The sequence below is a fragment of the Vespula vulgaris genome, chromosome 11 (assembly GCF_905475345.1).
Source record: "Vespula vulgaris chromosome 11, iyVesVulg1.1, whole genome shotgun sequence".
Classification (NCBI taxonomy): domain Eukaryota; kingdom Metazoa; phylum Arthropoda; class Insecta; order Hymenoptera; family Vespidae; genus Vespula; species Vespula vulgaris.
The window spans coordinates 1,660,001-1,686,044 of NC_066596.1; the positions used below are offsets into that span (position 1 = coordinate 1,660,001).

At 27.4% G+C, this 26,044-nt stretch overlaps 1 protein-coding gene and 1 long non-coding RNA gene across 7 annotated transcripts in view; one reads left to right on the top strand and one right to left on the bottom strand.

Annotated features, from left to right (window-relative positions):
- The window catches only part of LOC127067615 (octopamine receptor beta-3R-like), a 128,968-nt gene that overhangs the window by 26,163 nt on the left and 76,761 nt on the right, over positions 1-26,044 (top strand). The gene's annotated exons all lie outside the window — the stretch shown is intronic.
- Positions 11,248-26,044, bottom strand: part of LOC127067626 (uncharacterized) — a 101,256-nt gene continuing 86,459 nt past the window's right edge. For both annotated transcript variants that reach the window (XR_007782686.1, XR_007782687.1), the window contains exons 2-3: positions 11,575-11,759; positions 11,248-11,331 (exon numbers count right to left, since the gene is read on the bottom strand). This is a non-coding gene — a long non-coding RNA (uncharacterized LOC127067626). The remainder of the gene's footprint in view (positions 11,332-11,574; positions 11,760-26,044) is intronic.

The window sequence follows — 26,044 nt, forward strand, 5'->3', positions numbered from 1 at the left end:
GAAAAAACGAAATGAAAAATATTTTGAACATTTCTTAATAATAATCATAATAATAATACTAAAAAAGAAACTTGATTGAAACATTATCACAGACGAATGTAAATGCACAAAACCACTAAAGTTTATCTTTCATGTATGTTAATGTAACGAAGAGAAAACCTACGTAATGTTAAAAGGTAGAACCTTCGTGGATATATTGTTGACGTATCGATTAGAGCCATTATTACTTGCTCGTTCGAGTAGCATAGCTCGAGTACTCTCTCTCTCTCTCTCTCTCTCTTTCTATCTCTCTCTCCCTCTTACTAACACGTTAAAATCGAGTAATACTCAATTTATCGAGTTACAGAGATATCATTGCAAGTTTAATTGATTTATATAAATAAATGTAACGATATTATTAACCGATATGTTTCTTATAAATTATTATTTTAATATAAATTTCGTTTGTTTTTCCTTTTTCTTTTTCTTTTTCATTTTCTTCTATAACGAAATAAATTAATTTAGAAATTAGAAGAAGAAAAATATGATGATAACGATGATGACGATGATGATTCTGATAAATCATTTTGATTGTTAGAATGTAATTAGTAAGTAATATTTCCTATAATTTTACAGAATATATATATATATATATATATATATATATATATATATATGAATGAATTGTCCATATTTATGAAGAAAACAAGTCGCTGCATATTGAATGTTCATCAATTTGTGATGAAGTTACTTCAAGTTAGGATAAATTAACAGTCAGTGGTATAATCTATATTCAAATTCTCGAGTTCTGTAGTTACGTTCCTTGTTATTTTATTGTTGATCTCTATTTATTCTATTATCTTAACGCAAACTTCGTATACTAACTGTTTACTTGTGTTCTTTCAATAAGAAAATCTGATCTGATATTTTACAAATACTTTTTCTTTTCCTTTTCTTTCTTTTTATTTTTGTAATATTTGTATATATCTAAAATTATAATTTAAAATTTAGATACAAATTAACAGATTTGTTCGATTAAAATTTTTCATCGTTGTTGTTGTTATATCTTATTTATTTATTTATTTATTTATTCATTTAATATTCATCTGACATTGATTGAATTTTAAAAAAGAAGAACGAAAATAAAGAATATTTCGTTCCATATATTCATGCATTTTAAACAATTATTAATTCATAAAATCTCTTAAAACCAAAAAAAGAAAAAAAAGAAATAATTAAAGAATAATGGTAATTGAAACGATTGAAAGATCGTTGGATGAATATTGCCTTTTATATATTTCCACAAGCGTGTTTCGAAATTGTTTAAAATATTCAAATTCTCATTGTTATATAAAAATATCATAATTTTTCAAGTAATAAGGAATGCATATCTCTTTGACGATATTAATTGGAGCAAGAATTTCGTCGATCGAGTTACGATTAAAATGAAACGCGTTGTAACACGTGTAAAAATAAAATAAGAGTTGAGTTCTCGCTCTTTTTCGAATTTGTGGAAACTGAAAGTTCGGCAATTTCGAATTTTGCTATAGAAAAAAAAAAAGAAAGAAAAAGAAAAAGAAACATGAAAAGTATAGGAAAGAGAGGATATACTCTGTTGAAAGAAGTTGATAAGAAGTTCGATTTGAAAGACGAAAGAAAGTAGAAACTTGTATCCGTTTGTACTTACGTCCAACGTTTTTCCATGAAGTTGGACGTTCGCCATTTTGGACGTTCTATTTTCAATGAAACAGATGTTATCCTAGATCGTTGAAATTGGAGATGTATGCCAGTATTTTGTAACGTTTCTCTCTGGAATTTACAAAGCCACGTAGGCTGTTTCGACCTATGATCTATGATACGTAAATACGTTCTTCAAATTCGAATTTCAATTAAACTTATCGCAGGAATTTCCAAAAATATCTACTTTGTTTCTTCTTTGTTTGTTTCTCTGTTTTTTTTTCTTTCTTTCTTTTTCATTTTTATTTCTTTTCCTACGAACATTCGAACGTATATATATATATTCTTTTTTTTTTTTTCAAGAAGAATACCTGCAAGAAAAATGAATTTCACTTTTTACAAAAGATCAAATAAAAAATCGAAGGCTAAACGTTTTTTTTTTTATTTTCAATTTCAAGTAAATAATTGGATATGATTGTAGTAAATTTTTCTTTATTTTTCATTTAAAATATATTGTTAATATTATCTAGGAATGAATTATCACAAATTGATTACGTTATAAATAAATATATAAAGAATGTAACCAATTGAAATATTATAAACTATACGAACTCGAGATAAATCTGAAAGAATAAATAAATGAAAATATTCCAACGAATTTCTCGAAATATTTTCTCCTTTTTCTCTTCATTTTTCTTTATTCTTTAAATAACACCTACAAAGAGAGCTTTTCGTATTATTTCAAATAAATTATTACGAACGAATAAACGTAGTATAAAAAAACATACAAATATTTTTTTTTTCGGACATAAATACGAAAATAGAAAAGAAAAAAAAGAAAAGAAAAAAGAAAAGAAAAGAAACAGGAAAAGAAAAAGAAAAACGAAATAAAAATCCAATCGAATATTCGATATTTTTCGAAATATTTTCTCCTTTATATCTTTTTTATTTTTTTTTTCATTCTTAAAAGTTTTTTTTTTGTTCAAACATTAGAGATAGTCATTTATCGTATCAGAACATTTATAAATCTCTCGAAATAACATTTGTAGCATAACCTTTTTGATTTATAGACTAGTACATAGCTATGGCGTGTATATACAATACGTTTGCTAACGAAAGATTTGCATTGTTCTCTCTCTCTCTCTCTCTCTCTCTCTCTGTTTCGTACAAACTATTCACCCGATCGTTTCGGTAAAAGTCACTGTTAAAGGGTCACCAAGCGATACTGAATGAATAACGGGCCGTGAGAGGCTTAAAGCCGGATTATATACGTTTATATGTACATATGTATATACACTGAGTTGCATTAACGAGAACGATGTATCACATGCAGATAGACCGACCATTGTTGTCGTGTTCCATCTTACATACCTACGTATCTACGTACGTACGTACATACGTACCTACGTATCTACATACGTACATACATACAATACATACATAGATAGATGCATTCAAGCTGACTCGCTTTTTCGAGTCATAAAGGCATAACCCAGATTCTCTTTGCTACTGTTACTTTCTCACTTTCATTCGTGTTATTTTATCGTCTTGATAAGGAACCTCTTTGATAAAGAAAAAAACAAAAAAGAAACAAACAAAGCAACTCGAACATTAAATGTAATCTGATTATCAATTTCAAATCATTACTTATATATTTCACGAAATAATTTTACGAGTACGTATCATCGTTTGATAATAACTGTACCGATTACGAATTAATAATTGATTATTAATGAAAGAAAATCAAAAATTAGGAAGAAAAAAGAAAGGAAAAAAATAAGAAAGGAAGTAACGAGAACGATGGCGATATTCGTTTAAAATTTGTCAAATCAGCTGTTACTTTGACGTGTCGAAGATGTATAGGAATCATTCTAACGTCAAAGTTTTCTTATCTTTCCGTATCATTTATTTTTTTTTCCTTCTTTTCTTTTCTTCTTCTTTTTTTTTTTTTTTACAAGAACGAGGACAAAGGTATTTCATTTCTCAAGTCCTTTCAATGGAGATATTCGCGGTTCTATTTTTACCGGCGCTTACTTGCTTCTTCTCGGCCATCGTATACTTATCTAATGACGCTTGAGTGGTTTCGCTTAATATTTTACATCGTCGACATTAGATACCCCGTCTGGGGAAGAACAGACAGGTTCGATTAAAAAAAAAAAAAGATTGTTTTTTTTTTTTTGATCGAGTAGATAGATACTTGTTCATCTCAAAAAATTTTTTTTCCTTTAACGATTTCAGAAAGATTTTCACACGTGCATTAGAAAAGTCATCGGGAACGAATTTGAATTCGTACGAAATTTTTCATACGAAATTCGTGTGCAATTTTTCTATTTTTTTTTTTTCTATTTATACAAGCGAAGGAACGAACTATTTCGCGAAGTATCATAAAACGAAATTCCCTAAAGTATTATAACACATTTGTATATGTAATTAGTACTAAAAAAGAAAAAGAAAAAAGATTTTATCTAGCATAGGTATTATTTTGATTCGATATAAAAATATAACGATAAAATTAATAAGATAATAGATACAGTAATAACGTTACTATATAAGTAACAAATTTTTTACTAAATTCTTATTGCTATATTAATCCTTTCAAATATAAAGGGAATATACTGATTATGAGATAATAATTCACGTCTAACACGTGAAATAACGTTAATATAATTAAACACAAAAAAAAAAATATATATATATGATATTTTTAAAATGCAAATTTCGATTAAATTTCTTCTTATTATTCATTTCAAAATCAAAAAGATATGAAATTTTAATAATGATACAATGAACACGAACAGTCTTTTCTTCCTTTCTTTTTTTTTTTTTATGAAAATTGAAATAATAGGAGGATCGAATTAAGTTCTTTGTTAAATTAAGAAATCTCCAAACGTTCTTTTGATCGTCACATTAAACCTTCTCAAAAATCCCCGAAAGTCGTTAATTAAAAGTCGTAAATCTCGAAGAATTTGACGAGAGATGTTTCTTTCACTCTCTCTCTCTCTCTCTCTCTCTCCTTCTAAAATTACGAAAGTCAGGAACGAGTAGGGTGATATCAGTTAAAATTACGAGCTAAACCGTTCGCTCTCGAGTAATTTTGGCATATCAACGCTAAGTGAAAATTAATGACCAAGGAAGTAGATGTCCGAATCGTTTTAAATCTCTCACCAAGAATAAATCGAGATCTTCTTAAGATCATGAAATATGCAGATGACTTTCTTTCTTTTTTCCTCTTTTTTTTTCTTTTTTTTTTTTAATAGCAAACGAAAATTTAGCTAGTAACTTTCTTATATAGTAATGGTACGTCTCCTCGAAATGCGTGTATTTGCATAGCAAGATTTCTCTCTGCTTCTTCATTTTCAACCACGAAACTTCAAGACGTTGATCCTCTTAATACTCTTCTCTCTATCTCTCTCTCTCTCTCTCTCTCTCTCTCTCTCTCTCTCTCTCTCTCTCTCTCTCTCTCTCTCTCTCTCTCTCTCTTTTTCGCATTCTTACAATTACTTCTACAATTCTCGCTTGAAGTTATTTGCATTTTAGCGAAAGAAAATGAAATGGTATATCTAAACTAGGATGTTAAAAATAAATGCAGAATTGCTAATCTTTAAAAGATATCCTCTATCACATATATGTGTGTTCAAATTATTAATTTATAAATATTATATTAACCGTATCGAATTCTTTTAGTGATATCATAAGTAAGATTGTTTATAAAAAAAAAAAAAATGTAAAACATACTCGTTGACCATGCAAAAGGAATAATTAAATTTATGTTTTAATATTGAATTTTATTATAAATATTCGACCTATCAGATATTCCTATTAGATTGTAATCATTTATAAAAAATAAAAGAGAGTACAAAATCATGAAATCGATAATTTAAAATGTTAAAATTCATTGGTCACGCGAAAGAAATAATTAAATTTAATTTTTAATATCAAGTTATTGATACACATATTCGACATATTAAATTTCCTTGTTATATTTAATTTAAAAAATCGAATAATATATATATATATATATATAAATAAATAAATATAAAATAAAATAAGTCATTGCCATTAAGAAATAAATATAACATTTTCAATTATTATAAATATTCAACGTATCAGATTCTCCTCTCATATACTTGATTGTTTCCACAAAAAAAAAAAAAGAAAAAAAAAGAGACACTAAACAATTGATGATTTAAAATGCAATATGCACTCATAGGTTTAAAGGGTCAGCTTATCGTCGAACATCGAAATTCGAATCCGTCCTCTCAACAAATTTATATCATCAAAGTATAATTGTAGACGAGTCCACTCTGTTATCCCAACGTAGATCGTAGATCCGATAAAAGCAAAAAGGAAAAAAGAAAAAAAAAAGAAAGAAAATAAAGATAAATAAAAAAGAAAGTAACAAAACAAAAAACAAAATAAAATTACGGATAGACACGGTCACCGATTCAGACGGAAAAAAATACAGTCAGAAAAAGAAAGAAAGAAAGAAAGAAAGAAAGAGAGAGAGAGAGAGAGAGAGAAAGAAAGAAAAAGAAAAAGAGATAGCCTTCGAAAGTAATAACAATAAATTTGAACGAGAAAGTGATGTCGGCCATCGCGCGTTTTTTTGTATATACATAGACTCCAATGTCGATGCGAAATGGTTGCTATGGAGAAAAAGAAAGATCGAGTGCCAACTATATGCTTGTATGTATATGTGTGTTGTGTTATGTATATATTTGTATTTGTATGTGTGTTTGTGGGTGTACGAAAAAAAGAAAAACAGAGTTAACACGAGTGAAGGTTAAGGTCATCGTACTGGAAGCCAATTTTTACAACTTGGCTGAACGCTTTGGCAGCTACGCCGTTAAACTTGACACCGACTTTGAAGGGCTTCTAAAAGGTTTCTCTCTATCTCTATCTCTATCTCTATCTCTATCTCTATCTCTATCTCTATCTCTATCTCTATCTATATTTCTATCTATATATATATATATATTATTTATATATATATATCTTCTTTTACTTCTTGTATAAATCCTTTCAACGGATCTAAAAGCTTACTTAGTAGACTAATGTAAGAAGAGGTTAACTCCATTAACATCAGATTCACTCAATGCAATTAAAATTTACTCATTCTCGATCATTTAATTTATAACTATGATTAACTAATATTCATCATAGGATTCATTATAATTGAATGCAGTCGATTACGAATTAATTGATTCATATATTGATTCGATACACTTTGATTAATATTTTAATGATAAAATATTTCTTCTGTCTGTACTTTTTTTTTCTTTTTATTATTCTACTTCGAATATATTTAAACGCATATCAATTCGATGAAATTATTATTTCTCTCGAGATTAGAAAAAAAGCTTTTAGTATTTTTCCTTTTCTTCTTCTTCTTCTTCTTGTATTCTTTTAAGAAAACAGTGTCTAAATAATTTTGAAAACTTTTTTATATCTAGCCTAAGATCTGTTTAATTTTTTACGTAGAAATATATATATATATAAATTTTTTTTCTTCTTTTCTTATGACAATATAAACTAGCTAAGATAATCCAGTAAGATAACTAAGATATTCAATTAAAATAATTTCTTTGTATCACGTAAGTTTCGTAGTGTACGCAAACTACGGTCAATAAAATTTTTCAAGTATATTACGAATCTCGTATATGAAAACGTATTTGGCAACTGCCCAGTTAAATTTGGCACGGACAATCCTGTATTTTTGAAGGTCTTTCTTTCATTCAATCTTTCTCTCTCTTTCTCTCTCCTTCTCCTCTCTCACTCATTCTCAATTTTCTCTCGTTCGTTTGTTATCAAAAAAACTTGGCCATCTCTTTCAGCTTTCTTCCAAGTTTAACCGATATTAATATGAATGAAATTAATATTCTCACCCACTCTTTCTCTCTCTTTCTCTTTTTTTTTTTTTGATTTTTATATAATAATGAAATATAATAATGTAAACATTAGGTAGTAAAAAAATATTAAGTCGTATTTTCTTTCTTAAGTAAATTCGAAATTCAATTAGTTTAATCACAGTCAAAAGTTCGTATTAATGTTTCGAAATGAAATTATTTAAATTTAATTGAAAAAAAAATATATATATATATATTCTGATCGAATAAATTAACTTCAAGAATGTTAAACGCTTTCTTAACAATTCCTTTATCAAATATGTGTATTTTTTTTTAAAGGAAATATTTCAAGTAATTAAATTATTATATATATAAAAAATTCTGTATCGTATATATAAAATATAATTTTTTTAAGACTATTCAATGAATGTCGCACGAAATGTGTGCGATTTCAGTAGAAAAAAAAAAAAGAAAAATGAAATAAAAATTGAAGAAAATCCTATCTCTTTTTTCTCGGTTCATCGTATCAGTGTGTATGTTTGTGTAGTAAATACAAACATACTATGTACGTAAATATAAATAATCGAATAACATATTTACAAAATAACAGCGGGATACGTATGAATATCAAGTCGAAAATAGCGGGCAATATAAAAAGGCAACTCGTGTATAAAATCGTTTAAAATAAATAACGTTAAAAAAATAACTATATATCGCAATTTTTGATGATCGAGATTTCGTTCGAAAGATAAAGATTTTTTCTTTCTTTTTTCTTTTCTTTTTTTTTTTATACGAGGTTATTTTTTCAGAATTTCGAAACGTTCTATTTTTAAATACGATTTTTCCAAAGAAAATAATATCTTTAAAGAGAAAAAAAAAATGTGGAAAGTATTATATAAGTATATAAGTATATATAGTTATTTCTACGTAAGATATGAATCAAGACTTGCAATTGTTGAGACAACTTATCAGTCTTTCTCTTTTTGTCTTGTCGTCACTAATCTCCAAGCAAACTTTTGCAAACATTACTCTCAAAGTAACTTTTTAATCTCACACAACCTTAGACATGACCTTTAAAAAAAAAAAGAAAAAAAGAAAACAAAACGAAAATAGTTTAACAAAAATTATTCGAACAAAAAAAGAATCATATGTGTGTGTGTGTTTAAATATATATATAATTTTTTAAAAGAATTATTATTATATTAATTCTTTAAAGAATTTTATATATATATATATTAATAAAAGAATATTATATTGCATTATAATTATATAATTCCAAAACAGATATAATAATGAACGCAGTAAATATTAAAATAATCTACCTACATCTCCATTATAAAATTAATCATTAGAATCTTTATTAATTATCTAATTAATTAATTTTAATTATTCATTAAAATTATTCATTAAAATCTTTACTAATCATTAGAATCTTTATAATAATAATGATAATAATGACGACGACGATGACGATGATTGCCATATATTATCGGAGATACGAGTAAATGGACAATATAGAAGAACAGAAAAAAAATCATCAGAGAATATGATAAATTTTGATTGAATTTAAATACGGCTATTAACTCGATGAAACTTGCGTTATTTACATTTATTATACATATATATACATCGCAAGTAATATTGATTTCCCATCGCTCGGAGGTAGTTGCATACAGAACTGCACCCGCGAGCTAAGACTCTGTTATTAATATCGATTACTATAGAATCAATTACATAAAGTAATTACTATTATATGTACAATAATAATTATCATAATTTGAAAGAGAAAAAAAGAAAAAAAAAAAAGAAAAGAAAAGAAACAAAATCAATCGCTAATCGAATCACACATTTTTTTTAATTAATCGAGATTAGATGAGATTAGTTTATAAAATTTCTTTGATATCGACCTATCCGATAAACGCGAGCTAAAAGAATTCTTCGTCTAATCATTTTTTATTAAACTCTATTTTTATAGAATTCTATTTTTAAACTAACACAGATATATAACATATATATATATATATGTATTTTTTTTTTAAATATATATTATGTTGAAATTAAAAATAAAATGCTATATGTTTTATATATATATATATATGATTATACGTTATAGAACTATAGCCTACATACATCATATGAAGATAATGTATCTCATTAATTATTAATTGATAAAGAGAATAAATAATATTATAATATATATCCTCTTATTATCTAAAATGCAATAGAAATAATTTAATCTTTTAAAGATTAAATATTGACTAATTTGTTTATCTTTCTTTTATTTTGCTCCATTACAAAATTATCTTATTGTTTATTTAAATGTCTTTTTCTTGTCCGAATGTTCCACTACAACTTGATTTTATTGCTTGACATAATTTCGAACAGAAAATGTTAAATTACTAATCGTTAATTGTTAATTGTTTAATCAATTGTTTAATACAATCGCAAATATATAACGCACGCGAATATTTCATAATAATTAAGAATTAATTTCAGTCGTGTTAAAAAATAAAAAATAAATAAATAAATAAAAAGAGCAAAAATATGCTACGCCTTGCAACGTATTGTAAAATACATACATAATATTGTATACCATCATAATCATATCCATAAAGATATCAGATTTATATTTAATCGATAGATTACACATATCTTATTTCATCGCGTTTATATTAACGTGAAATATACGATTAAATGAAGCGTTTCAGGGACATGTTACATTATTTATATATAATACACTTTTTTATCTATTAAATTATAAAAAGTATACTAACGTTACTTCACAATTTTAGGATTATCTATTTCGAATATTTATATGAAATAGTAATGCAATATAAATAAAATTTAAAAGAGAACGATAATATCAAATGTATTATTCCATTTTATTCTTACAAATTTATTTTATCGTTATTGCTTGTTTTAACAGATACTAACAGATACTAAATTCTATCATTCTGTCGAGTATTATAGATTTTTAATCAGAATAATTAGAATCTTTATAATATGATGATGATATGATAATGATGACGATGATGATGATGATTGCCATCGTATTAGCGATTTCACAACTCGTGGTAAAGCTGTATTGACATTATTTACCGCATAGAGGCTATTTGATCATAGATCGACTCGTGATAATATTATGTTAACATGAGCCAAAGATTTAGATAAAATATATATATATTTTTTATTATTATTTTATATATCTTATATATAATTATTATTATCAAATATTCTTGTATGCATTTATATATTATTCATCATATTATATATTTTATAATAATATATATTTAATAAAAAGAAAATTTTTTATTATTATATATTACATATTATTATAATGATATATAAATTATACAAATATATATTTATATTATTATTATTATTATTATTATTATAAAATATTATTATAATTATTTTCTTTCAAATCTCAATAACTATATCGAAACTTTTATTTCATAATAAATTTATTGAAATATTTCATATTATATAAAAAAGAAATGAACGATTGTTTCATTAATTACTTGTTTTAATGAAAAAAACAAGGTCATGATCATTGTTATGATCAAAATCATAAATGATTTGTCTTTTCATTCTCATTTGTTTATATATCGATATATCGGAATAGATCACGATTAAATATATTAAATGCGAAACAATGAATGTAACGTAGATAACATCACGTGTTTTTTTTTTCTTTCTTTACGCTACTTATTTTTTTAAAATTCTAAATTTTTGACTTACTACTTAAGAAGTTCTACGATGGCACCAAAACACTCGTTCCTCTAAAGCGATCGTTGAATCCATTTGGATCGATGAATCGTTGACTAATCTATAATTTAAAAAAGTCACAAAAAAATTTATTATATGCTCCATATTAAAAAATATGTTTGACGAATAAAAATGATTGAATGAATGAAAAACTTAAAATGAAGAAAAAGTTCATTATACGCTTATATATATCAAAGATGAAATGATGAAAATGAATGAAAATATGATTTGAATTTGTAAATGAAAGTAATGATTAAATGTTGAAGATGAAAAGTAATGATTAGATTTGAAAAGAAATATTTACATGTTGTTACATCCGAACGAAGCTTTACGTTCGTCGATAAAGTTACAGGTGAACAACACTGACTCTAATTTCGCGATTTTATTTTATTTTTAATGCAACGTATTCGGTTGCAAAGTATTGAAACTATTTCGCACAAACACTAGACTCTAAGATCGCATTGCGCGCGATCGACAACTGAAGTACATCTGTTAAATAAAAATGATTAAATCAAGCTGTAATAAGCAATCTTTTTACCTATATTTAGTTTACAGAAGTATACTAATTGCGTGGATATCTATAAATAAAAATAGATATTACATTAAAATAAAACTAGATTAGGAATAATAATATTGCAATTATATTATTTGTGATATTAATTAAACGATTAAATGAAATATATCTTGAAATTTTATACTATTTTTATTTATAGTATATTTTTTATTGTTCTCTATGCTTCTTAATATTATTTCAATTCAATATAAAAGTGTCTCAAAAAATTTTCTGATGCATCAAACATCTAGCATCGACCAAGCAGTACGTATCTTATATCATGCAAAGTATATATTAAATATTAAAATATATATTATACAGAATCTCATTATATAGAGGTTACTGCATATGAAGTTCTTTTTCTAAATTTATTAAAAGGAATAGAAAATGTTCTATAGTAAAAACTTTGGATATAATACAACGTATAAATACATAATAAAATTATAATAAAGCACATCAAATCATATAACACAATAGATAGTTTACTAAAATTGATATTTAGTTATTTATTGGTTGAAGTTTAATTGAGATTTCTTAAATGTAAAGTTACTCGTATATGCTGTATACGAAGAGCAGCAAAAGAAAGTACATGATAATTGCTATCGAATATATCCAATTTGATAGATCAGATGAAAACTAGATAAAATTGAAGAATATTTGTAATATAAAATAAAATTCAATGTATTATATAAATATATCTAAACTGATGAATCTATATATATATTATGTATATACATAAAATGTATATGTGCTTTATCTATTCAATATGCAGTTCGTTAGAATTAATATCTAATCTTTCATATTGTTGAAATTAATATTTCTTAAAGATAAATTTACTCCTATACATGGTATACGAGTAGCAGCAGAAAATACATTATAGTTGTTATCGAATCTACCAAAGTCAACAGATTAGTCGCATACGATGAATAATTATCAAGCAAATCTCAAGAATATTATCAATACAGAATAAGATTAAGTGTATTTACACTAATGTAAATTCACTTAATTAGGATTCATATCAGCAATTAATCAAAATTAATATATTAGCTGTAATTTAATCAAAATTTCTTAACGATAAATTTATATCTATATACTGTATACAAACTACATCAGATTATAACAAGATAGTTTCTATCGAATCTATCAAAATCAATGAATTAGTCTAATATGACGAATAATAACCAAGCAAACTTGAAGAATATTATTAATATAGAATAAGATTAATAGTATCAACCTATGTATATAAATCTGTGCATTTATACATATAATGTGTAAATATGATCTGCGTATTCAATATATAAACACTATATATATATATATATACATTAAAGTTTAATATGATATAAAATAGGATTAATATAAAATAGGATTAATAACCATAAATTATTAAATCAAGTTTATAAAACATGTATATATATATATATATAAATACACACACATATATAATTTAAATGAAAAGCTGTACCAAAATTAACGAAGTACGAGTAAGTCTGAACACGTTCGGAAGGACTGCTTGTTGGAACGAAACTGCGTAATGCGTTAGTAGGGACGAATAGGAAAAGTCGTGTCAAGGACGAGCTCTCAATCGTCTTTTGATTGTTTACACGTGCTTTTGCGGATACTTCTTAACTTCTTCGAAAAGTACAACATATACAAAACATTCACACATATACGTATATATACACACCGCTTTATCACGCTCAACTGCTTTTTCGTTGGTATAGAATGCTTTTAGAATTGTTGAAGGAAACTTTTAAATTGTTATTTATATTCTTATGTTATCTCTTTCCCCCTCTTTCTATTAAGAATCTTGCTTATACGTATATACATAAAAAGAGACAGACTGTAAAAAGAGACGAAATGTACGTGTAGTATGGTTATGTTGATATTATTCCTTCTAACGTATACTGCGTAGATTTATTAGATTTCTTAGTAACATGAAAAATATTCGATCGATATTATAGTAAAGTAGAATTAATTCGTAATGCGTATATAAAAATGTATGTACGAAGGACGTATCGAAATGTGTATGTGTTCGTAAGAGAGATATTCGTATACATCTACATACGTACGTATGTGTATATATATATATATATATGCGTACTTACATGCTACGTATATATATATGAATATAAGAAATATATAAGAAATACAATCGAATTCGACTAATTAATGAAAGATTATTAATTATAATGTCTTTAATGGACGAGAAAATTATCGACATAGCTACAAATTTGATGTGAAAATCGTTTACTGAGGGACGCCGTGAAGCCGATTTTATTTTCGTGGATATCTTTTAAACGAAAGGATAAAAGACCTCGCTAACGTTTACCCATAGAAATAACGTTTTTGACGATCGATTGGTATATAAAGTAAGCGTGTACTATGGGAAAAAATATACTAATTACCTGTAATTGACGAGACGACGAAGCTCCTCTCCGATCGGTATCACGAATTAATTCAAAATGGCAGACTTAACAAAGAGACGAACGATAAGTAGATTTTCGCGCATGCGCAATACGTCATTTGTTTAATGGCCTCCCCACCATACGAAACTTGTAATTTTTCGATCTATTATACGAAAATATCGAAACATTTTTTACTCACGGACACTTTGTTGATTCTGAATTATGAAAAGATTAATTATTACAATTCGATATTTGTAGAAATAAAGTTTGAAAGAATGGAAAAAAAGAAAGTTGTAAAGGGAAAATATTCACGTATATTTTATATGTGTATAAATTCTTTTTTCTTTTTTCTTTTTTAATTTAGATCCTGAAAAGGGACTTTTGCTCGAGTTATGAAAATTATTTATTTTTTAGAAGTGATTTTCGCTTCCTAAAGGAAATATTAATTTAAAAAAAAAATCGGAAAAAAATCTTTATCTATTGAATGAATTTTTGATCATCGAAATAGCTACCATGAGAATTCATGGCGTATACCCTTGCAACCCTCTGAAGTTTTATTATACACGCATACATATATACATATATACATACAAGGTGTTCAAAAAGATACCATTCCATACTTATATAATAGATAAGACACACTATACAAGTTTTTTTTACTTACAATCAGTATGATGTACCTATATACCATATAAATATAAATTTGTTTTTTTTTTTTGTTAACACTATGTATATGTGTATACGCATACACACATTGAAAATTACAGAAAAATTAAGAAGAAAATTATCTATTTGTTTCTGTCTCTGTCTGTTTTACACATAGCAAACATTATGACAATGTCAACGTAAACGTAATCAATATAAGGGCTTTCATTCTCATCTACTATCAATCCAGTTTCATTCCTATTCGATGTCTTTGTACTCGGTCTTTCTGTCCCATGGTATCGTGTGCCAAATCAAAGAGGGAGTAGAAATTGCGAATGAAGCGACTTACAATCTCACGATACAATTCCGAATCGAATCGAAAGGACTTCGTTTATATCTATACGTAAGAAAGAAACTTGATCAGAGAAACATAGAGAAAAAGAAAAATAAAGAATGAACAAGAGAACGGGATGACCTGTATTCGAAGTATAACAAAATCTAATAAGAAGAAGATAATGAAAATAGGATTGATAGAAAATTATATTCTGATAAGAGAAAAAGAATAAGAAATAAAGAGAGAAAGAGAGAGAAAGACAAAGAATGGAAAAGAAAGAGATAATAAATTAAAAGGGTGAAAAGCTCAATGTAGAAAAAAGAAGAGAGAGAGAGAGAGAGAGAGAGAGAGAGAGAGAGAGAGAGAAGCAAAGTGACGAATGTTGGAAAAGGAAAAGAATTTTTTATATAAGGGTTGTATTTGTGCTTGTAAAGATCTCATAAAAAGGAAACATCATCCGTAACACGCGAACCGCAGCACCCTTTTTTCTTTTTCTTTTTTCTTTTTTTCTCTTTTTCTCTTTTCCTCCCTGTGTCCCTCCATTTCTACCTTCGATGTCTCACCCTATCCAAACCCCTTACGAAGATCAACCAGGGACGTACGTGAAAGGAATTCGTGATTTTCTCCCCCAAAGTATTCTTTTTATTCGGTAATATTCGCGCGACTTAGATCGTGACCAAGTCGATGACCAAGTCTCTTTTTCTTCTCCCTTTTCTATTTCTCTTTCTTTCTTTTCTTTTTTTTTCTTTTTGATTTTGTTTTGTTTTTTTTTTAGAATATACTTTCCATCTTTTTCATTTCTTTTCCTTTTCTTTCTTCCTTTATTTTTTTATCCTTTACTCTATCGTGACCAAGTCGATGACATTTTTTTTTTCCTTTTTCTTTCTTCACAATATACTTTCTATCCTTTTTCTTTCTTTCTTTCGATTTTTCTTTCGTTCTTTCTTTCCTTCTTTCTTTTTTTCTTTTCCTTTCCTTTTTATACCTTTTATTTTCTTCTCCTTCGCTCGCATTTTTATTTTATGGAATATCGTTTGGAACGATAGCGATGCGATCCTAAAATTATATGAATTACAATATTACCATTGAACAAAGAAAGATTCTCCATCTCTTTTCTTTCTTTCTTATTTTTCTTTCTTCTTCTCCTTCTTCTTTTTTGTGTTATTTTTTTTTTATTTGACTGAGAAATCATATAAATGTAAAGGGTGATCCTAATGGTATGGGTTATGAACACTTTCTATGAGATACAGTGGATAAAAGTGTCTCTATGCTCTTGTATATATATATATATATATATATATATATATATATATATATATATGTATACATTTTTTTTTCTAAACCATTTTCCTAAATCATTCTAAATCGTCCTCGTACAATCTTTTGGAATTTTTGGTCGATGGGTAATAAAGAATAATAAAGTTGCTATGAATGCTTTATGACTCAATTTTTTGTTTGTTTTTTTTTTCTTTTTCTTTTTTCATATGGTTAAAATCCAAAAAATGTTATACATAATATAAAACTTACGATGCAATTGCGCTATGTTTAGTTGTAACTTGTATTTAGGAAATATTAATATTTCGATATAAATTACGAATTAAGTTTGAAGTGAAAAAAAAAGAATGAAATGAAGTTTGAAACGCACAGGTATATGAATATTTTAAAATTGAAGATTTTTAAATTAAGTTAAATTAGAGGGAGTTAATGGTCTCCAGAAAAATAACGAAATAGAGAGAGAGAGAGAGAGAGAGAGACAAATATTTTCAAGATAATCTCATACTATCCTCGTCCTTTTTTCTTTTCTCTTTCTCCAATTTTATCTTTTAGCATATATGAAGAAAAAAGAAAAGAAGAAGAAGAAATATTCTGCGATTTATTACAAAGGAACGTTTGTTCCTATAATCGTACTAAAAACCATTCAGGAGAGAGAGAGAGAGAGAGAGAGAGAGAGAGAGAGAGAGTGAAGGGATGAGTGGTGACGTGTTGTAAGGGTGGGGTTAAGGAAATATTTGCAAGACAATATTTATACCGTTTACATCCTTTTCTTTTCTTTTCCCTTATTTTTATCCTTTGGCCAACCGTAAGGAAAAGAATAAATATTCTATGATTTTCTCACGGAAGAAAAATATCTTTCTTTAATCGTACTGCAGAAACGAGCAAAATCGAGATGAAAAGGAACGGAGAATGAGAGAGAAAGAGAAAGAGAAGGAGAAGGAGAAAGAGGAGGAGGAGGAGGAGGAGGAGGAGGGAAAGGCTAGAGAAATATTTGCAAGATAATATCATACTATATTTGTCATTCTTAATTTTTCTTTTTTTTATTCTTATTGTTTTTATCTTCAAACTCGCATAAAAGTAAAGAATAAATATTCTGCGGTTTATCACAAAGAAATATTTCTTTCTTTAATCTCTATATAAGATATGCAAAAAAGAAAACAGAAAGAGAAAGACGGACAGACGTACATAGAAAGAGAGAGAAAGAGAAAGAGAGAAAAGAAAGAAAAGTTTAAGAAGAAAGTTTATTTCTTCGAAGAAATGGAATGAAGAGGGTGAGGGTGAGAGGGTTGACAGGGGTGGGGAGTAGCGATGGAGAGCATAGCTCGAAGACCAACTTCAATATCTTGGAATAATGTGAACTAGTGGTGATCCCAAAGCGTGTGGAAAAGTAGGTCGGACCTTCGATCTCTTTTATCTTCTCCCTCCCTCTCTCTCTCTCTCTCTCTCTCTCTCTCTCTTTCACTTAACTCTAACTCTTTGACTCTCTCGTTCCATCTCCTTTCTTTCATTTTACGTTCGTGTTCTCCGTGTCTTCCATTTTGTCTCTTCGCGTCTCTTCATTTTCGCGCCCGTATTCGTCGTTCATCTCCTTGTCTTTGTTCTCTCAACACTCTCGCACCAACGCGCGAATGAATTTGATCTCGTTCCTGTCCTGTCTGTCAATCTGTCTGTCTCCATCTCTATCTCTATCTCTCTGTATCTCTATCTCTATCTCTATCTCTATCTCTATTTCTATTTCTCTCTCTCTCTCCCTATCTCTATCTTTATCCTTCTCTATCTATCTCTCTCTCTCTCTCTCTCTCTCTATCTTTGTCTATGTCCTATCTCTGTCTCTGTCTCTGTCTCTATCTCTCTCTATTTCTGCTTTTCTCACTCTACTACATTCTTCGTGTTATGCATGTCAGGTAGCAAGCTGTGGCGCGAAATTCGAACGATGGTTCTTTCCTCTCTCTTTTTTTTTTTCTTTTTTATTATAACGGACACGTCGTCATCGATCGATCGACTGATAGAGAAAAAAGGAGAACAATAAGAAATAAAAAAAGAAAAAAAAGAGAGAAGAAGGAAAAACAGAATTTACCAGAGACATCGGCTGGCGTATCTCGAATTACATATGTATCTCAACTTTTATGATTAATTTTAATATGAAAATTATTTTTAAAATTTTTGCCTCTTTAGATCCCTTTCTTTTTCTTTTCTTTCCTTTTCTTTTTTCTACTTTTAAATACGACAATATCTCGTTAAGCTCAACTTCTGATTTTAGTTTAAAATTAGTTTGTAATATACGATACAGAGCACGATATATAAATTATTAATATTTTTTAAATACAGACTTACAAATAATAATAACAATAATAATATTAATGATAATAATAATAACAATAGTAATGAAGTTACGTGTTTATAATAATTTATATACAATAAACTTATAATAACAAACGTTAATTTCTGATTAAGTGAAAGAGATTTTAAGTTCTTATACAAACACAATACAATGTATAATTACAAATAGAAATTTGTCGATGTAAATTCAAAATTATATAATATTGCAAATGATATACACGGATCAAAGTATACCTGAGATTTTATCTTGAAAAAAAAAACGTTTAATATATCTTAATAAAAAGATTGAAAAAGTATTTCGTCAGCTTTTTCTTTCTTTTTTTTTTTTTTCTTTTCTTTTTATCTTTTTCTTTTTTCTCCTTTTATTCGAATAAATCGAAGATAGCTTCATTGTCGATGAAAAGGAGGTAAAACGGACAAGTTCGAGGTGAGCCTTGTCTTTTTATGCAGGAACGAAGTCAGCCATTTAATTCTCATAGTAGAAGAAGGCACAGCCAAGAGGCATTATATTCGGTGCTGTAAGATTCGCAATAAACGTCGACACAGTAAAGGTCGACTCGTGGGCGTATAAAAACGTTCCGTAGATAATCCATCGTCCTTCGAGGGCCTATATCAAGCTCTTTTCGTAATCCTAAGCGAATCGCGATCATTTGCGCCTTCCAAGTGATATTATTATTATTGATGAAACATTCATAATCTTTATTATTGTTATATTCTTTATTGTCACTGTTTTTTTTTTTAATCTATTTGCTCGTTTCGAGTAGTATCATTGTAAAAAATTCTAAAGGGATGGTAGAGATGCTATATATATCGTGCGAGTTTTTCATTTTCTTTTTCTCTTTCTTTTTGTAATAATATATCATATATTTGTGTATGTAAAGCTGAGAAGAGGTGGGATTTATTAAATCAAATGGATTGAATTATTAATGTTCTTTGTATATTTCGTCATGAGAAAATATTGAAAAAATATTTGATATTCTTTTTCTTTTCTTTTTCTTTTCTTTTTTTTTTTGCAGTAATATATGACACATTTATGCATTGGATGTGGTGGAAAATTTATTAAATCAAATGGATTGAATTATTAATGTTCTTTGGATATTTCGTCGTGAAAGAAAAATTGAAAAAATATTTTGTATTCTTTTTCTTTTTCTTTTTATAATAATATATCACATATTTGTGTATGGAATGGGTGAGAGAAAATTTATTAAATCGAATGAATTGAATTATCAATGTTTCTTATATATTTCGTAACAAAAAGAATATTGAAATATTTTTTAGATATTTTTTTTCTAATTAAAGAAAAGAAAAAATCTATTTTCAATAACATTAGATTTCATTTCGTTCGATGAAACAAAAATACATATTTGGTTAACATTGTTATAATAAAAATGTGTTTTCGACGTTTTATTTAGAACAATGACCAAGCTTAAAAATTAAAAGTACAGAATCATCAATATTCTTTGTATTATTTTACAATCAAAAATATTGAACAAAGATACACTGTATTTATTAAAAAAGAAAGAAATATTGACAAAATAAAATCTTGATCGAAATAGACTGTGATTTAATTGAACCTTCGTTTAAATCATATTTAAAATAAATAATTAAGAATTGAATTCTTATGTGTTCCTCCCTTGAATGTAATAATAATAATAACAATAATAATTATTAAAAAAAAAAATGTTATATCTCGTATAATATTTCAGCATAAAGTAGATATTACGTGAATATGAATATACGTGTATATAAGTATGTAGATGAGTTACATAAAGTACCCTCAATCAACGTGAACTTTTATGGAGGAAGGACGATCTAAAATAACGCGCATACATTATATCGCTATTGATAAGAGCTAAATATAACAGCGAACTACGAGGAAGTGATTAACCTTGCGAAAGGAAATAGATAAAGAGAGAAAGCATGTATTTATATATAAAATACCTATATTCTATACCAGGAATAACGAGTCTGAAAATAGTTATTAGGATAATTTATCAATCAATATGTCAGTTTCTATTTGTTGTTATATAGCAATCTATCTGTCAATTCGCCAATTTGTCTATCAATTCAACAATTTGCTTATCAGTTTATCCGTCAGTTTGTCAATTTTGACTGTTTGTCTACATTACTTTTTCTTTGCCCGTCCGTCGATCAGTTTGTTTGTCGACTTGTTTGCCTATCCGTCTGTCAGTTTGTCAATTTGTTAGTTTACAAGTCTGTCAGTATGTCAGTTTGTTAGTTGAGTTATATATCTGTTAGTACATTAATTTATCTCTTTATTCGTCCAATTTCTTAGTTTACAAGTCTGTCAGTTTGTTAGTTTATTTATATATCTGTTAGCTAATCAATTTATCTGTTCGTTCGTCAAATTTCTTTGTCCGTCTGGCAGTTTGACAATTTACAAGTCTGTCTGTAAATTTGTTAGTTTAGTTATCTGACTGTCAATTGGTCAGTTTATCTGTCTGTTTGCCAATTCTGTCGATCTATAGATCTGTCGAACAGTTTACCTATTCGTTTATCTACCTGTATACTCGCTAATTTATCTGTAAAAGTCTATCTGTCAATCTATTTGCATGTCGGTCAATATGCTTGTCAGTATTTCTATTTGTTCGTTAGTTTATCCGTTTGTTTGTCAAGTTACTTATCTATCTATCAGAATATTTGTAAGTATGTCTGTCCGTTTGATTGCTTATATGAAATTGTTTGTCTACTCTCTCTCTTTCTCTTTATCTTTGTATATCTCTGTCGAAATGCTTCAATTAACGTCTAATTAAGGCGAGAAAATCCTTTTGAACTTGGGATATCTACGGTTAGCATCGTGCACTGTTCTCTCTTACGCGAAACTGAATATTCCGCATTGGCGCAGAGCTCAGTCGCGGTTATACGCGAGATAAGCGCGGAGGTGGTGGCTATTCGCGGTGAAAAGCTATTTCTCTCTCGCACACATATGTACGTATACATACTCTCTCTTTCTCTCTCTTTTCTGATGCTTCTGTGATACGCGAGACACGAAGTAAAAGTCGATAACCGACTCTGTCTCTCTCTCTCTCTCTCTGTCTTTCTCTTCGAAAAGCTAGTCACTTTTTGTTGTAACTGCGAATTCAACCATTTTCTCTCTTTTTCTTTCTTTTTCCTTTCCTCTTTCTCTCTCACAATGAAAAAAAAATAGAGAGAGAGAGAGAGAGAATCGTCGCAATGATTTTCAATGTCACGCCACCAGAGATTTGCAAATTGTCCTCGAACAGAAGTTCTCTGTAGTTAGCAACGTTCTCGTTCAATCGAAGTCTTCGAATTCCATGTAAATGTTTTATTCGATGGATAAATGTTGAAACGAAATTATACGAACGAATGGAAATTTCAAAGGAACAAAGAAAATCATTAGATATATAATAATCAACAATTTTCTAATGAAAATCGACGAAATATATTTTCTTTTCTTTTCTTTTTCTTTCTTTTTTTTCGTTTTTTTTTTTTTTTTTTTTTTTTTTTTACTTACAAGTTAATTAACCTAATCTTTCCTATTTTCTTTTTACTATTATATCATAATATTTTAATTAAGATCATAAATAGACCTTTTCTGCTAATTTTATTTAATTTATATAATAATTGTACGACAACGAAAGCTTACGCAACACTTCATAAAAATAATATAATAAAATATAAGAACGTTGTATTTTAATTAAACGAGAATGTTCTAATTTTGTTCGAGTAACTTTTCATTTGAACGGAAACAGCGTTAAGTAAATAATACTTTCTAATACGAAAAATATATGTAACAAAATGTTATGAATGAAAGAACGATTTGTTAATGCATAATTATTAATGTATCATCTCTTTGTTATATAACGATTTATCTTAATTAGCCGGTTTAATTAACGTGTCACTCTGAGGAATGCATATATAAGTGAATTGACTTATCGAAAAAAATGAGAAAATAAAAATCAGACGTCAAAGTTCCTAGGTAGAAAATTCTAACGAGGCGATTAGTGTAATGGAAATGATGAATTATTATATATAACTAAAATAGCAAAGCACGATCTCATAGAAGGGAATCAATCATCCGTGTGTGTCCCCAACAAACGGCTTCCGGATCGTCAAGTTCCCATCGTCCTGTTCATTAATCACATTTAATTGCCTCGCGAATCGTCGGAGAGATCACGTCATGATCAAGCACGATATATACATATTGAAATATCGATTAACAAAACTATGAATATTATACTATGGTACACGATATGAGATTTTCATTCTTATCTTATCGTGTTAAACGATTTTGACGATTATTCATAATCTTTATTTTTTTCTTTTTCTTTCTTTTTTTTTTTTTTACAACGGATATATAATTAAATTCAGATTATATATATATATATATATATCTGTTAAAAAGTTGCATAGAAAAGTTTCGAGAAAATTTTACATTGGAACGTTTCAAGAGATTCATCGATTTATTTAAACATTTATATCGAAATGAATAATAATTTGATTTCCTTCGAACAATTTTTGAGTTGTTGGATATTCGAGTAAAAAAGAAATTATTAGAAATTATTAAAAAAAGGTTTAGATAACTTTTAACAACGATATAAATTTAATTCTTCGAAAAACACATTAAATCTATATAAACATTAAAAGGGATCATTTCCGTTCACATCGAAATTTCCTTTTGATTCGAATAACAATTGATAAAAATAATAACGATTATTTATAAAATTTGATCTTGAACTAGAGGATATAAAATGAATAGTTTGCAATATTTGCTTACATTCCATTCCATTAAGTCGTCTTTTAGATTTGAGAAATGATAATACGTAAAGTCGACGTATAAATTTGTTTTGAGCTAGCGGAGATGCAAAAAGAAGAGAGAAAGACAGAGAAAGAGAAAGAGAAAGAGAAAGAGAAAGAGAAAGAGAAAGAGAAAGAGAAAGAGAAAGAGAAAGAGAAAGAGAAAGAGATATGGATCCCTTTTCAGATTGCATTCGCGTTCATCCAAAAAATATGGAAATGCTTTCGCTTAGTGGCTTCCGACGATGGTGCTAGCACAAAGGGTGGGACTTCGAAAAGCTCGAATAGGATCTATTCCGCATTGGCGTAGAACTTACATCGTATAAAAGTGAATAAGAGAGAGAAAGATAGAGAGAGACCGAGAGAGAGAGAGAGAGAGAGAGAGAGAGAGAGAGAGAGAAAGAGAGAGAATCTTTGCGGTGAAGCTTTTCTCTTTTTCATCCTATGCGAGGGAGGACGAGTTAGAAAGACATACATAGGCACACATACATACGTAAGTACAAATAGGTACATACATACGCCTACGCATACATACACATACGGATATAGTTGCATCCTTTTATTTCTTTCTGGAGCAGAGCCAAGTGACAACGACGTCGACTCCACTTTGCCCTTTTCCAGGACCTCCGATTATTGAAAGTGAATGTGCAATCTTGACTAGTCTCTAAATAAAATTAGAGACGTCGAGAATTGTTCATTTCGTTTGGATAACTCTCTCTCGATATATTTTTATTTAAATATGTATCTGTGTATTTGTATTTTATAGATTTTATAAGTTTAAATGTTGATAATTGTTAATCAATATGTTATTCAATACTGTGCTATAAATATACTATGTATTTTATGTGTATGTGTATATATGTATGTATGTGTATATGTGTATATGGTAGTAATCATTTTTTGTAGGTGGTTACGTAAAGGATATATAAAGGTCAATTGTGTAATACTTTTTTTTTTATGTATATATATATATATATATTGAGTTATATGCTTTTGATCGCATTGATCGATGTAACTTGATATTTTTTATAAAAAAGTATTATTAATTTAGAAAATATTTTAATTGAAATATTGTTAATAAATCATATAGAGATGTGACTTAAATGTAATAAAAAATAGTAGTAGTAAGTTACGAAAAAAAATGTCTTTCAAATTCTCGTCCCTTCAATTTTGCATATTATTAATTATTAATAAATTATTTTATTGTTTGTTTTAAATAAACAAGATAAAATTTATAGGATTATAATAAAAATTTAAATGATTTCATTATAATTAGGTCGCTGTTACGAAAAGAAAAGAAAATTTTCAAATTCAAAAATTATTAACAAAATCGATTTTATTATACCGATATTGTTGCTATAGTTAAATAAATAAAGCATAAATTATGCTTGAAAACGGTGTTTGTTTCAAGTCTCTACGATTTTTCGTTCCGGAGATATCGTCTTCGAAAGATTTTCATTCATAACTTGTATACTACAGCTGTTCGTAGTAATAGTAGAGTAGTAATAGTAAGGCCCCGTAAATTCTTGGAATTTATATAGGTCAGTGTGTCACTGGGTCAAAATGAATGAAATTATATAGGTCAGTAGGTCAACGTAAACCTTTTCTTTTTAAATAGAAATATCTCGGAAACTAAATATCATAGAAACTCGATTCAAATACCATTTTAAAGGGCAAAATTTTCTCTATTTTTTAACGTATTGTTAATAATTAATTAACAATTTGTTATAAACAATATGTTTTAAACAAATTCATACGAACTTGATTCATCGTATTTTGCTAGAAAAAAGAATTTATATTACGATTCTGATTTATAAATTTTCATAAATTAATAAATAATTAATAAACAATTTATTTTTTTATCATATAAACAATTTTTTTTTTACTATGTCTTTCTTTAATGGGAATATTTCCGGAAGTACAAATCGTAGAGGCTTGAATGAAATACCATTTTAAAGGACAGAATTTAATCTATTTTTCAACATATTGTTAATTATTAATTAACAATTTGTTATAAACAATTTGTTATAAACAAATTCAAACGAGTATGAATCATCTTATTACGTGAAAAAAATTCAAATTGCAACTAATGTGTAAAATAATAAATTAATAAACAATTAATAAACAAATTACTTTTTTTCTAAATTGTTAATAATCACGTCTTTTATTTATATGGGAATATCTCACGAACCAAACGTCATAGAGACTTGAATCAAATTTCAAGGGGCAAGATTTGATTTATTTTTTCAACGTATTGTTGATGATTTGTTATAAACAAATTGTTATAAACAAATTATTACGATCGCGATCATTTATCTTAATTTTCCAATCATAAATTCCAATTGTTTTATAAAATTGGTTAAATAAATAAATAATGAATAAACAAATTCCTGTTTTACCCGAAGGAACAATTTTTTTCTACAGTATTAACAGTCTACAT